This window comes from Trachypithecus francoisi, unplaced genomic scaffold, assembly GCF_009764315.1.
Source record: "Trachypithecus francoisi isolate TF-2019V2 unplaced genomic scaffold, Tfra_2.0 Lachesis_group1, whole genome shotgun sequence".
NCBI classification, from domain to species: Eukaryota; Metazoa; Chordata; class Mammalia; order Primates; family Cercopithecidae; genus Trachypithecus; species Trachypithecus francoisi.
In genome coordinates this window covers 127,363,588-127,377,742 of record NW_022681454.1, presented here as the reverse complement: position 1 = coordinate 127,377,742, position 14,155 = coordinate 127,363,588, and positions in this window count along the sequence as shown.

Below are 14,155 nucleotides of genomic sequence, written 5' to 3'. Positions count from 1 at the left end.
TTTATGTGTATACTTATATTCAAATATATTTGCATACAAACTAATCTAGTAGGAGATCCATCATATGAATGTACACCTACAAAATAATACTTAATGTAAATCATCTTGAAAATATAGTTATTCTCCTTTTATCATAATAAATGTTTAGATCAGAAGTCATTAGATGAAAATATTTTTAGAAATGTTATACCCAAATCACACTATTTTATTTCATTTGATGATATTTGTAAAGAGGATAATAGATTTCATTAGAAATCAGCTAATGGGCAAAGTATTCAATTGTTCTTGTAATTCATATCCTTTGTATCATCAATTACAGTGTTTGTTACACTAAAAATAAAACTTATCCTACCTATGAGTTCATATATTTTATAAACATGCTCTAATTTTTAATTTCTAAAGAATTTCCTGGAGTTAACCTTTTAAATTCTCAGTTATATTTATGAAAATCCTCTATATTTATTTATTTATCTTAATAAATAAATATATAATTAGAGAATAAGTAGCCCTAAAAATAAATTTATGTGAAAGAATTAATGAAAATTACAATAAATGGAGAACCATTTTGTTCTCTGTACAATAATTTTTTAAACATAGAAAAATAATTCAAAGTACTTTGGGATATTTTAGAAAGTATACTGAGAAAGATGAAGATGTGAAGTCAACAGCAAAAACTATCTAAAACATAGTGAAATACATACTTTCAGTATAAGGACAGACATGATTTACATATTTTTTAAAAATATATATGATTTAGTTAAAAGCTGAATACCTATTCTGTTCAGTATTGAAATGGGAATTATTTAGCATACCAGAGATATTTTTAAAATGTATTTTGTGTTCAATAAGGTTAAGATCTAAATTTGTAAAAAAAAATGTCATTTTAAGATGCAGATAATATATTACAAAATGTAACTTCATTAATTTTGAAAAAGCAACGTTTACATTTTTGTGCATGCAACTTTAGTATTTGTCTCTAGTACCATAAATATTCACTGAGCATCTACAGTATGAGGAGCAGTTTCATTCTCTTATGTCAGTCACCAGATATGCAAGTAGAGTACATGACAGACACAGTCCCAATCTCTTAGGACTTAGAGTTCAGTAAGAGTTGCACAAATATATAAGTAATTAGAGTGACATGGCAGCCCAGAGGATGGATACCCAAGTCAGAGTAGATGGAAGAGTTCGTGGCGACTTTCTAGAAGGATGCCTAAATTGAATATTCAAGAATGAGGAGAATTAGGTAGATAAAGCCTCCAAAGTGAAAGATACCATTATATGTCCATGGGGCTGGACTGTTGCGTGAGAAGAGTGGAGAAAAGAGAGAAGAATGTGAAGCTATTGAACCGTGAAGGACTTTGCAATTTGTGCTGAAAGGAGTTTATATACTGATATGGTTTGACTCTGTGTCCCCACTCAAATCTCATATCGTAGCTCCCATAATTCCCACGTGTTGTGAGAGGGACCCGGTGAGAGATAATTGAATCATGGGGGTAGGTCTTTCCCATACTGTTCTTGTGATAGTGAATAAGTCTCACAAGATCTGATGGTTTGATCAAGGGAAACCCATTTTGCTTGACTCTCATTCTCCTCTTTGCCTGCTGCCGTCCATGTAAGACATGACTTGCTTTTCCTTGCCTTCAGCAATGATTGTGAGGCTTCACCAGCCATGTGAAACTGTAAGTCCTTTAACCCTCTTTCTGTTGTGAATTGCTCAGTCTCAGGTATGTCTTTATCTGCAGCATGAAAATGGACTAATACACATACTTAATCCAGAAATCAATTGAAAGCCATTTGTATTTTTAAGCAAGAGATAGAGGTATTGAACCTCAATTTTAATTAAGTTACTCTGTGGTGTGGAAAATAGATCAAAAGAGTTCAGTACTTGAAATTACTGTAATATTACAGGCCAGAGATAATAATGACCTGAACTAGGCAAGTAACAACGGGGATGAAAAGATATCGATTTATTTAAGAACAGTTCAATACATGCAACTACTAGACTTATTAGCATACTCAAATATATCTTCTGTATATGCTATTTATAATTTTTTAAAATATTCATAGGAAATGAGACATGTGGCCATATAAAGCAAGTATAATTTGTTTCATATATAAGAATTAATCAAAAATTATTTTTATATTTTTACCTGCTAGATGAGCCTTGAGATTATAATTAGCCACTTCTTCACAGTTACTTAAAGATAGAAATCTGAAAAAAATTAAATGTTATAGCTAACTACAAATATAATTATAGTAGAAGCTGTTATTTTCTGTTAATAAGCATGTATTTATTACCAGATGAGAAAGTCTCCTCAGATTTACTTAGAGAAGTCAATGATCTCTCTGTAAGAAAAAAATTAAAGCTTAAAAGTGTCACTGCTTATGTTATTCATCTAGTATTATAAGTAAAATGAATCAAAGTGGAAAATAAAATGATTTGAAAGCTTAATATAGGAACTAATATGCTACTTCTCCTCCCCCTGCATATGGTAATTTCTTCATGGATTTAGCTCTTTTAAGTACTTTTATTTTAACAACATGAAGAAGAATAGGAAAATATCTTATTTTCCTTAAAAGATAGATAAGAAAGAGATGTCATTTTGCCTATGAAATCTGTAAAAATTGTTTTATCATCACACCATATTAAACCCTGCAGTTTCTCAATCAGATTTCTCTAAAATATCTTATCTACACAACTAAAAGTATGCATTTTCTTTAATCTGTTTCATTCCTTTATGCATAAACTTACTTATCTAACCTTTCTACAGGTATAAGAATGGGCAAAGAAGCAGCACATTTCTTCTCTCTTGTGCTTTCTTCTGTCAAGGAGAAAGTAGATCCTGAGGACAGGGATTTTTAAGAAGTGAATTTTCTGTTCTTCCAACTCATTCACAGTTCATATGTATGGTTTTTCCTGGTGGAGTTTTAAAATAATGTACTTTTGCTGAGATCCTGGTGAATTTAATTTCTTTTACTATTTTTATATTTGTCAATTCTATTGTTACATTTTCCATAGAATTATAAACAGATTTTTGTTTTCTGCTGAATCATAAATAAATTGTTTTCATGTATCTACACTTAGGCTGAGTTATATTGAGCCATAGTCTAGCATCATTGGGTTCCTAGTGATGAGACAGTGCATAAGGATGTGAAGCATTATGTCCGAATAGACTATTCTGCAATCACAGTAGAAAGTGTCTTCTGTAAAATGCAAAATATACCCTATCATGCACCTGCCTCAGCTTCATGAAGAAGGAAGTTAGATGATAGTCTATTTATTTGTATGAATATGTTATAATTTCTATTTTATGGTCAAGAAATAAAAGAACAGTTTTTTAACAGCTTCCCTGGGCACTCGTAGGCATTTGGCTTATTTACCATAAAGATAGACAAAATGTAGAAAAGTTGACTAACAATAAAAATTATAATGAAGAAACTATTTTAATAAGCTTAATTGGATGCTAAAGTCTTAGTAGGAGTGAATCTATTTACTTTTTTATTTAAAATTTTTGTTGTATTTATTTTCATTTCTGTATAAAATTTTACAGTTACGCAATTTATCTTGCTAAATATCTCAATATAGAAATGATTTCTTATTAAAACCCTTGGAGTCTCTGAATGCAATCTATATATGTACATGTTTTTAAATATCTCTATTTGAAGGTATTCTTCTGTCTTATTGATACACAACCAATGGATAAAAAGATCACTTGGGAAAACTAGATCATCTTGCGTTCATTCTGTATTTTAAAATACATTTTTTTCTGAATAACTTCTTAAATTGAAAAAGAGTAAGATAATAACTTTTATTTTTTGAACCAGCACATATAACATGTAACTACATAACTTAGACCTACTTTTTGCTGAACACTCCAAAATGCATTAAGAAATAATGTGTGGCACTGAATTTCCCAATGAGATGTATCAGATAGACAAGTGAGGTAGGAAAAACTGAGGCTGTAGACTAGGGAGGCCTAGGTTCCAATTCTGAAACTCTCAGAATTCTGAATGATTCTGCCTTCACTGTAAGTGAGATTGTGTATAAGTCCTTTAAGATTCCTGCTTGTAAGTGTATTTCTCAGGTGTTAAAATTAGGGAATCATGTGTGGGATGGTTTTTTTTGAATTAAATTAATACTTTTAAGTGATGAATCTGACTTGGCTTCTGGCACAAAAATATGTTAGTCTTTCTTTTCTAGATTGGAAATCTCCTAGAATAAAAACAACTTTTCTCAGTCATTAGATTTATCAGGAAATTAAATTATACACGAATAGTCAGTTATAATTTTATGTCTTTGAATTAAAAACTTATGATTTTTCTTTATAGATCTATTAGCTACAAAATATTTTCTTCAACAATTGTATTTTTAGCCATAAGATGCATTTAATTTTTAAAAGACTATTAAAAGTCCAGGCATGATAAAGGCCAGGAAAGACTGTAAAGATTATGTTAAATCCTAATATGTGATAAAAATAAATCAGTAAACAAATAAATTGTAAATTATACATAATCTCACAAAGTTTAAATTTTTTCAATAGCAATTTTTTGATATATCACATTTTATTTCCTCAAAGATAAAAACCCATTACTTATCTTGAAATTCAGGAATATTCATCACTTGTTCAACCTACTTTTTTTATTATTATTATTATTACTGAGATGGAGTCTCACTCTGTCACTCAGGCTGGGGTGCAGTGGCGTGATCTAAGCCCACTGGAACTTCTGACTCCAGGGTTCAAGCGATTCTCCTGCCTTAGCCTCGTAAGTAGCTGGGATTGTAGGCGCCCGCCACCACGCCCAGCTAATTTTTGTATTTTTAGTAGAGACAGGTTTCACAATGTTGGCCAGGCTGGTCTTGCACTCCTGACCTCAGATGATCCACCTGCCTCAGCCTCCCAAAGCGCTGGGATTATAGGTGTGAGCCACCGTGCTCAGCCCAACCTACTTTTGTTATTTTATCATTTAGTGTTTCAATCCTAATACCTGTTCTCTTGTTTCAGTATCACTATAACTAATGGACATTTCTGTGGCTTTTGCCTGTTTCGCCTATGTATCTTTGGAACCTTGTTCACATGCTCCCTGTGCGTGATGTTTCCAATGTCTTCCAAGACTGTGGTGATTTTAAAATATGGCCCCAGATATGTTGGTACTCTTCCCATTGACAAGTGAGACTCATGTCCCCTCCCATAGTATATAATCAGCCTTGTAACTGCTGTCAAATCAATTAAGTTCAACAAATGTGATTCTGTGATTTCCAAAGTTTGTCATGAAAAGTCATGCCACTTTTAACTGATGCTCTTGAACCCTTTGCTGGTGGCAAGCTCTGTATTGAGATGCTCTTTTTTAGATCTACATACCTAGATGTGAGAAGTCCAGTGCCTGTGGAGGAGCCCTGTGTCAGAGTTCAGGTCAACAATTCCAGCTGAATGAACCTTTCAAGCCATTCCTTTCCATGCACAAGACATGTGAGTGAAGAGGTCTCCAGATGACTGCAGCTCCAGGGAAAAGGACTCAGCCAAAGCCTTTGTCTTCCTAGTCAGTGCTTTAGACACTGGGGAGCGTACACAAGCTACATCTTCTGGACCACTTTCTCAAAATATGGACATCTACTCTCTTGGGGGATAGTTCTCTTTAAATATTTTCGTGTTTCTGTGTGGTCCAGGTCTTGTGAGCAAAGGTCACTGAAGCAATGTTTACATAATAAACAGCTTTGGAAGCTATAGAAAATCTCAAAAACTAGAAACTCCCTGAGATATATAAAGATGTAATGCTTTTCTTTCTCCTCCCTGGAAAAATTTGTTTATATTCCAGGCCCAGGGACTACGTCTCAGCCCCATCTTATCTCAAGGTTATGTGCTTAGTGACTAATCTCTGTTTTTTAGAAGGGAAGATGGGCAGGTATATCAGCAGACCTTAAGTAAGTTCTGATTCTTATAATTTTGGGGTTTCTTCCTTGTGACACAGACCTACTTCATGTGGAGGTGACATCTGGCTCTCATTATATTACTCAGTGGGGATTAGGGCTCTGGCTGCTGCATTTTGCAATGAATAAAGTATCTATTTCAGTGATCCAGAAAGCCTGTGTCTCTGTCTCCTGTCAACACACACACACACACACACACACACACACACACACACGCAGGGGCAGGCTTGTTTGCAAATATGAGAAATTTGGGGGCTGATGAAGAAAAAAAATTTATGACCATTAAGTGGCAATAGCACAATGAACTTTCTTTGGGTGGCACTTTGGCCAGTTTGCATGAGAAGTGGAGAGCTCCCTCAGGGTGAGACCTTCAAAAGGTACGCCACAGGCACCACTATCTTGAAAGAGAGGAAGGCAAAACCACTCCTGGGAATAAGAAAACCCAGAGAAAGGACTTGTAAGTCTACATGATGTGTCTCAGCAGCATGATGAGGAGTTTCTACATCAGCGAAATTTGAAGGGCAGCAACATTTTGGGATTATTTATAGCGCTGGGGTTTATCTTATTTATGAGGATATGGTTTGGCTATGCTGCCACCCAAATCTCATTTTGAATTGTAGCTCATGTCCTGGGAGGGACCGAGTGGGAGGTAATTGAATCATGGGGGCAGGTTTCCCCATGCTGTTCTTGTGATAATGGATAAGTCTTGCAAGATCTAATGGCTTTATAAAGGGAAATCCCCCTGCACCCACTCTCTTGCCTGCTGCCATGTAAGATATGCTTTTGTGTCCCCTTCACCTTCCATCATGATTGTGAAGCCATGAATTCTCTATTGCTTTATAAATTACCCAGTCTGGGGTATTTCTTCACAGCACTATGAAAATGGACTAACACATATGGCTAGTAGATCTTGGGCACAGTTTCATAGGGTATGAAAAGCAGACAGGTTCAAAATGCTAAAGATCGGCTTACCTGGGCTATATTTTTTAAAAAATTGTTTGTGGCTCACACCTGTAATCCCAGCATTTTGGGAGGCTCAGGTGGGCAGATCGCTTGAGCTCAGGAGTTCAAGACTGGCCTAGGCAACATGGTGAGACCCCATCTATACCAAAAAAATATAAAGATTAGTTGGGCATGGTGGCATATGACTGTAATCCCAGCTACTTGGAAGACTGAGGTGGGAAGATTGCTTGAGCTTTGGAGGCAGGGGTTGCAGTGAGCTGTGATCATGCCACAGCACTCCAGCCTGGACAACAGAGTGAGATACCATTTCAAAAAAAAAAAAAAAAAAATGTGAAAACAATTGAGTTTGCCACTGGCAGACTTTTGACCTAATGGGTCCCAGCCTGCTGTGAAGAAGTAATCATAGGGCCAGTCAATGTACAGGGATCATCTTTGGCTTCTTAATATCACAGTCGGGTAAGATCTCAGATCCTTCACAGTTTCTAACTTAGAATACACTTGAATCGAATCTGGATGAACAAGTGGCTGCTTTGACAGATAATAGGAGAAGTGATGTTATATGGCTTCTGATACTGAGCTATAAAAGGCCACACAGCTTGTCTCCTGGTCTCTGGCAAAGCTTGTTCTGCAGACTCTCGTGCTCAGGATCTCTCTCAGAAACCAGACACTAGACTGTAAGAAGCTCACATCAAATGAAGCCATGTGTAGGCACTGTGAATGTCTCTAAGCAGTAACACGTGAATGAAGAAGCCCTCAATGCTGCTGAATGACTCTCAGCAGCAACATGTGAGTAAAGAAACCCCAGATGATCTGTCCTTGGCTATATTAATTTTCCAAGGAGGGGCCCCATATCTCATGCAGCATACAACAGAGACAAGACATTGGCACTGCACCTTGTCTGAATTCTTGCTTCACAGAATCTGTGAGCATCATAAAATGATTGTTTTGTTCACCCACCAGCCTTGAGGTGGTATGTTATGCAGCGATAGAAGACTGGAAAAAAAAAAAAAAAAAAGATTAAATCCTATCTCTCTCAAAACTTTTGCATAAAAATTCCCTCCATAAGGGTTTTCCTTGACTTTTAAACCTCTAAAGCACCTAAATGTAATTTCGGCCGGGCGCGGTGGCTCAAGCCTGTAATCCCAGCACTTTGGGAGGCCGAGACGGGCGGATCATGAGGTCAGGAGATCGAGACCATCCTGGCTAATACAGTGAAACCCCGTCTCTACTGAAAATACAAAAACTAGCCGGGCGAGGTGGCGGGCGCCTGTAGTCCCAGCTACTCGGGAGGCTGAGGCAGGAGAATGGCGTAAACCCGGGAGGCGGAGCTTGCAGTGAGCTGAGATCCGGCCACTGCACTCCAGCCTGGGCGACAGAGCGAGACTCTGCCTCAAAAAAAAAAAAAAAAAAAAAAAAAATTTCAACAAACATTGCTCATTGCTGTCATTGCATTTTATGTGTGCAAATGCCAAATATTTCTATTTATATGTTCTTAGAAGGCAAATCGTATCAAAGAGTTTCTTTCATTTCACTGTATTAATATTAAATAATCATAACAATGTAATAGGTTAATTCAAATGAAAGAATTCAATAAACCATTGAAAATATTACATAGGAAATGGAGTTAGAAAGATTAAGTATACATAAAAATGTGACCTAAATTAACTGTTAGTAATTGAGCAAGTCATTGCATTATATAATATATATATAATATATATATAGTAATATATTGATGGCATAAATGCAGTTCATTAAAACACATCAGTAGTAAATAACTAATACGGAATAATGATTTAAGGCTGAGATGATTTTAAATATTGTTTCCTTTTCATGGTATATTATCCATTATAGGGTTTGAAATTATATCTTGGTAGGTTTTGAAAACACAATTATTTAAAAAGAATGCCATGTTTCAGGCCTGGCGCGGTGGCTCAAGCCTGTAATCCCAGCACTTTGGGAGGCCGAGACGGGCGGATGACGAGGTCAGGAGATCGAGACCATCCTGGCTAACACAGTGAAACCCCGTTTCTACTAAAAAAAATACAAAAAACTAGCCGGGCGAGGTGGCGGGCGCCTGTAGTCCCAGCTACTCGGGAGGCTGAGGCAGGAGAATGGCGTAAGGCCAGGAGGTGGAGCTTGCAGTGAGCTGAGATCCGGCCACTGCACTCCAGCCTGGGCGACAGAGCGAGACTCCGTCTCAAAAAAAAAAAAAAAGAATGCCGTGTTTCACAGCCACATATTTAAACTCCAAATTTATCTTTTTAATTTTACTGGTATATATAGAGATGTGGAAAATATTCTAATGCTTACATTATTTGTTACTTGATTCACACTTAAAATAAGCACTATTTTTATTATTTATCAAACATTTTGAAATGTAAAGATTTAATGATGACAAATGATAACGTTACTAATTTATAGAAAAAAGTCAAATCATTGGTGAAATATTTCAATGTACTCACAGTGTTTAGGAAATAGAATGATTTTATTAGTTCTCTATTATTTTGCAATAGACTCTTTTGGCATCCACTCTGATATTTTGTTTTGTTTTGATTTGTTACTTTCTCCTGTGACTCTGAATTTGTCTTCTTTTCTATTTGGACAACTAATGAAAAAGGTATTCATTGGCCTATTTAAATAAGTCTCCTTTGAGCTCACGTTATATTAAATGGTGACTCTTTTAAATACGCCATCCCTTTGAATTCAAAAGGGAGTACAGATAAATTAAGCCTTTTTCATTTAGACTCTATTGACCCGATTCTACTATAATGTATTTTTGTAAACACACATCTGTTGTTTATCATAAAAGACTAAAAGTGTATTATAATTAGGAATATGCCAGTAATTTATTTGCTCCTTAACCACCTGCCTCATACAGGACCATATTTTCTCATGATATAATATTCTCTTATTATAAAAAAAGTCTATATGAAAGACATTATCTTAGGTTTTGAAAAGCATTTTGGTTTCAGTGTGATACATATTTTCAATAAGCACTTTTGTATCATGTTGGTAGCTACCTAGCAAGTAGAGACTATTTTTTTTTGAAAATGTTCTATTTTAATGAATGTTTTAATTATATAACAAAACGACTATCTTGACCAATTGGAAAGGTCACTCATTATTCTTATTATTCCTGATAATTACACAATCTTTCAAAAACTTTTCTCAAATTTTCTTCATTAAAAATTATTTTATTTATCAAAAACAAGTGTTAATAATTTTATTATTTTTAATGAGTAGAATCTATTGTTAAGTTAAAACTCAGACTTTTACTTTTAAAGGATTTGTCTCATAGATAAAATCAACATTACTTACGGAGTTTAGTTTATCTTTAAGACTTAATGATGCTAAGTAATCTAATAGTTAGATTGACCACACACTTAGGATATCAATAAATAAAAGGATCAAAAATAAGGGGAAAATCATTGTTCAGAGGTGAAACAGTTTAAAAATGTTATAACACGAGAGTATTATTTATATGAACTGCTTAAAACCTGTAGAAAGTAAACTTGTCCCTTTTAAAATTCCAACTGATAAAATATTTGCATCATTTGCTTATTGCTTGTCTGACAGGGACAATTTTGGAGTTCTCTCTTTTTTTTTTTTTTTTTTTTTTGAGATAGAATCTTACTCTGTCGCCCAGGCTGGAGTGCCAGTGGCGTGATCTCAGCTCACTGAAACCTCCACATCCCGGGTTCAAGTGATTCTTCTGCCTCAGCCTCCCAAGTAGCTGGAACTATACAGCACGTGCCCCCACACCCAGCTAATTTTTGTATTTTTAGTAGAGATGGGGCTTCACCATATTAGCCAGGCTGGTCTCAAACTCATGACCTCGTGATCCACCCACCTTGGCCTCCCAAAGTGCTGGGATTACAGACGTGAGTTACCGCACCCGGCCTGGAGTTCTCTTTTAAAGAAAGTTGAAATACATTGAAAAGAGCAACTACATAAATCAAAGGTTTATAACCTTAGAATTTAGGAATTCAAACAATTAAAAAAGTACTAAATTTAGATTATATTATTTTCTACCTGGATCTGTAATTTGACATGTGGAAGTCAGTGTGAAGACCAGAAAGTTTTCTTGATAAGCAATATGAGAAAAGTACTAATTACTGTAGATAAAAATGTGAGACATCATGTGAAAATGATTGTGTCAGTTTTTGAAGGTTGCTGCTCTTGATGAAAATGACCCATCTTGATATTGAAATTTATACAGTTGATACAATTCACTGATCTTTTCAGATTTCAACACTTTATTTTAGCTTATATTTATTTGGGTGTATAGTTTTACTTTTATACACTTTTATCATACCTGTATTTTCATGTGTCTACCACTATAGCCAAGATACTGAACAATTTCATCACCAAAAAGGTCCTTTATATTTCCCTTTTATGACCATGACCACCTCCCTCATGCCCCTGGCCATGTCTTTAACCCCTGAGCAATCACTATTCTCTTCTCCACTTCTAAAATTTTGTCAGCAGCTCATGACTGTAACACTAGCACTTTGGGATGTGAGGCAGCAGGATTCCCTAAAGTTTTACACAAAGTTGTTGCCTGTATGAACAGTTCATTCTTTTTATTTCGGAGTTGTGTTCCATGGTATCTCTGTACCAAAATTTCTTTAACCACTTACCTTTTGTGGGTTATCTGGGCTGATTCTTGTTTGGGGCTATTATAAATGATAATAACAATAATAATATATTCTATAAATATTTATGTACAAATTTTTGTGCAAACACAAGTTTTCACTTCTTGGGGTTAATAAATTCCAAGTGGTGTAATTATTGAGTCATATGGTAGTTACATGTTTAGTTTCATAGAAACTGGCAAACTGATATCCGCAATGGCAGCACCATTTTGCATTCCCACTGGCAATGTATGAGTGATCCCATTTTTTCACATCCTTGTCAGAAGTCGGTATTATCGGTTTTGTTTTTCTTTCTAGCCAGTCAGATAAGTGTGTGGACATTTTTTGTTTATAAGATGGTCTCCTTTTTAAAGCGGTGGAACTAAAAACCAAGACATACATTGTTCATGTTAATATGTCACTAGCATACTGTGAAAATAATAAGCAATACTGTGAAAAACAAGCAACTCAAAATCTAAACTGTTAGAACTCCTAATTATTTTGAGCCTTAAAGGAATGTGATTACGAGGCGTGAGTAACATGACAGGCAGCTGTAATCTAGGCAGCTGTAACCTTTGTTCCTCTGATTATAGATTAGCCTTCTTCCTTGCCTACATTATTTTCTAAAATGTTGCAAATGACTAAAGGGCACCAGGGAAGACTCCTTCCCTCTTCACTGTTGATTCTCATTAGAGATGAACTCCCCTCTTACTTTTCTCTCACAAAGACTTCATGGCTATCACATTGTCTTAAGATAGAATTTTTAATACATTATTTTAAGATAAAAAAAGCCATAAAAAAACAAGCTATAAGGAAAGGAAACAAATGGCAACTAAAATGTAACTCATAATATCATAGCATCATATTGAAAAATTTATAATCTTACTAAACTTTGTTTTCTGCCTATATAAGCAAAAATTTGTCATTTAACTTTAGAGTGCTGCCCATGTTTATCTGGAGTCTTTGTCTCTTAGATGACCATGTCCAGCTTTTTGCTTGAATAAACTCTTTAAATTGGATTCTGATCCTGTTGATTATTTTAGGCTAAAAATATCTTCTGGCATAGAATAAGTACACAATAAATACTCGTTGAATGAATAAATAAATAATATGATTTTTTCTTATCAATAATGTTCTGTTGGAATTAGTCTTTCTTCTGTGTTCTTTAAACAGCAACAATTTGAAATATCCTATTAGATCCAGCATGTGAATTAGTCTTTGTGTACAGCAACACAAAATTGTTACAGTGACATTTTCTTATATTTGAAGAATTATCTTTATATGAAAAATTAGACAAAAAGTGTTTCTTGTTCATTCACTCATTCAATAAGTATTTATTCATCAATAATCTGTGCCAAGGACCATTCTTGGCCCTGAGAATGACACATTCAAAAATAAAAATCCCCATTTTCATAGAAATATCTTGGTGGCAGAGTCATAAAATTAGCAAGGTTTGTGTACATACACACACATATATAAAATGTATGTGAATATGAATATATATTTTATAAAATTTAAATAAATTATCTATACATGTATTCATATGTGTGTATTTGTAGAAAATTTCATATACTAGAAAGTGGTAAGTAGAGAAATTAAATGGGAAAGGGATATATTATTTAGGAATACATTCAGCAGCAAGTAGCAGAAACATTTGACAAGAGTGGATTAAAATTAAAATTTCTTCAAGTTAGGTATTGGTGACATTTACTAAAAGTTCACGATGCCATCTCTTATGGCTTTACAATTCTCTTAGCATTCTGATAGTGTTCAAAGGTTATCACTGTACCTCCTCAGGTCAGAATTACATGCAGAAAAAAGAGGAATTAGTAACTGTATCAGAAAAGCTGAAAGGTCCAAGAATGCTACAGATGAATTCCGTTTTCACAACTTTAGCTACAGCAAGTTTAAATGGCTCTGAGTAAAAACAGAAGTCTTTGTTTCTGCGCAAAGGAAATTATTGAATTACTACCACCACCCCTACTGCCATCGTCACCACTTCTAAAGTATATATTGAGCACTTAGGATGTACTGCACTGATTGTAATAAAAAAATTCACCCACAATGAATTGTATTCAGAAAGATTAATGAAGGACCTAGAACAAGTAAATGACTAATCCTAGATTACTTCATCCCAGTCTGCCACCAGTGGGCTTCCAGATCCCCAGATGCTGTTCTCCAGTTCATATGTAGGAATCAGCATTAAAATTTATGCTCTCTCTCTAGAAAAGCTAATTTCATAAAATTTGAATGTGAAAAAGCCATAATATAAAATGAACTAGGGCACTCCAAAGTCACATTGGACTCTGTTATACATAAGAAAAAGAGCCCTCGTTTTGTGAAAATACTGATATTTGGGGGTTAGTTTGTATGACAGTTAGCTTACTTGTGAATAATAATGTTACCTATTATAACAGAGTTGTGAGAATTACATACGTTAATAATTATACTTAGAAGAGGTATGTAACACATGCTGTATATATGCATTTGTTTTTTCACAAAGTCAAAGTAAAAACATTAAATATTTCCTAATTAAATGTATGATGTTCTTTCCAAAACCTGTTTTTCTTGACATCTGTATTTCATGTTAATTGTATCATCGATTTTAGTTCTAACTAATTTCTTACAT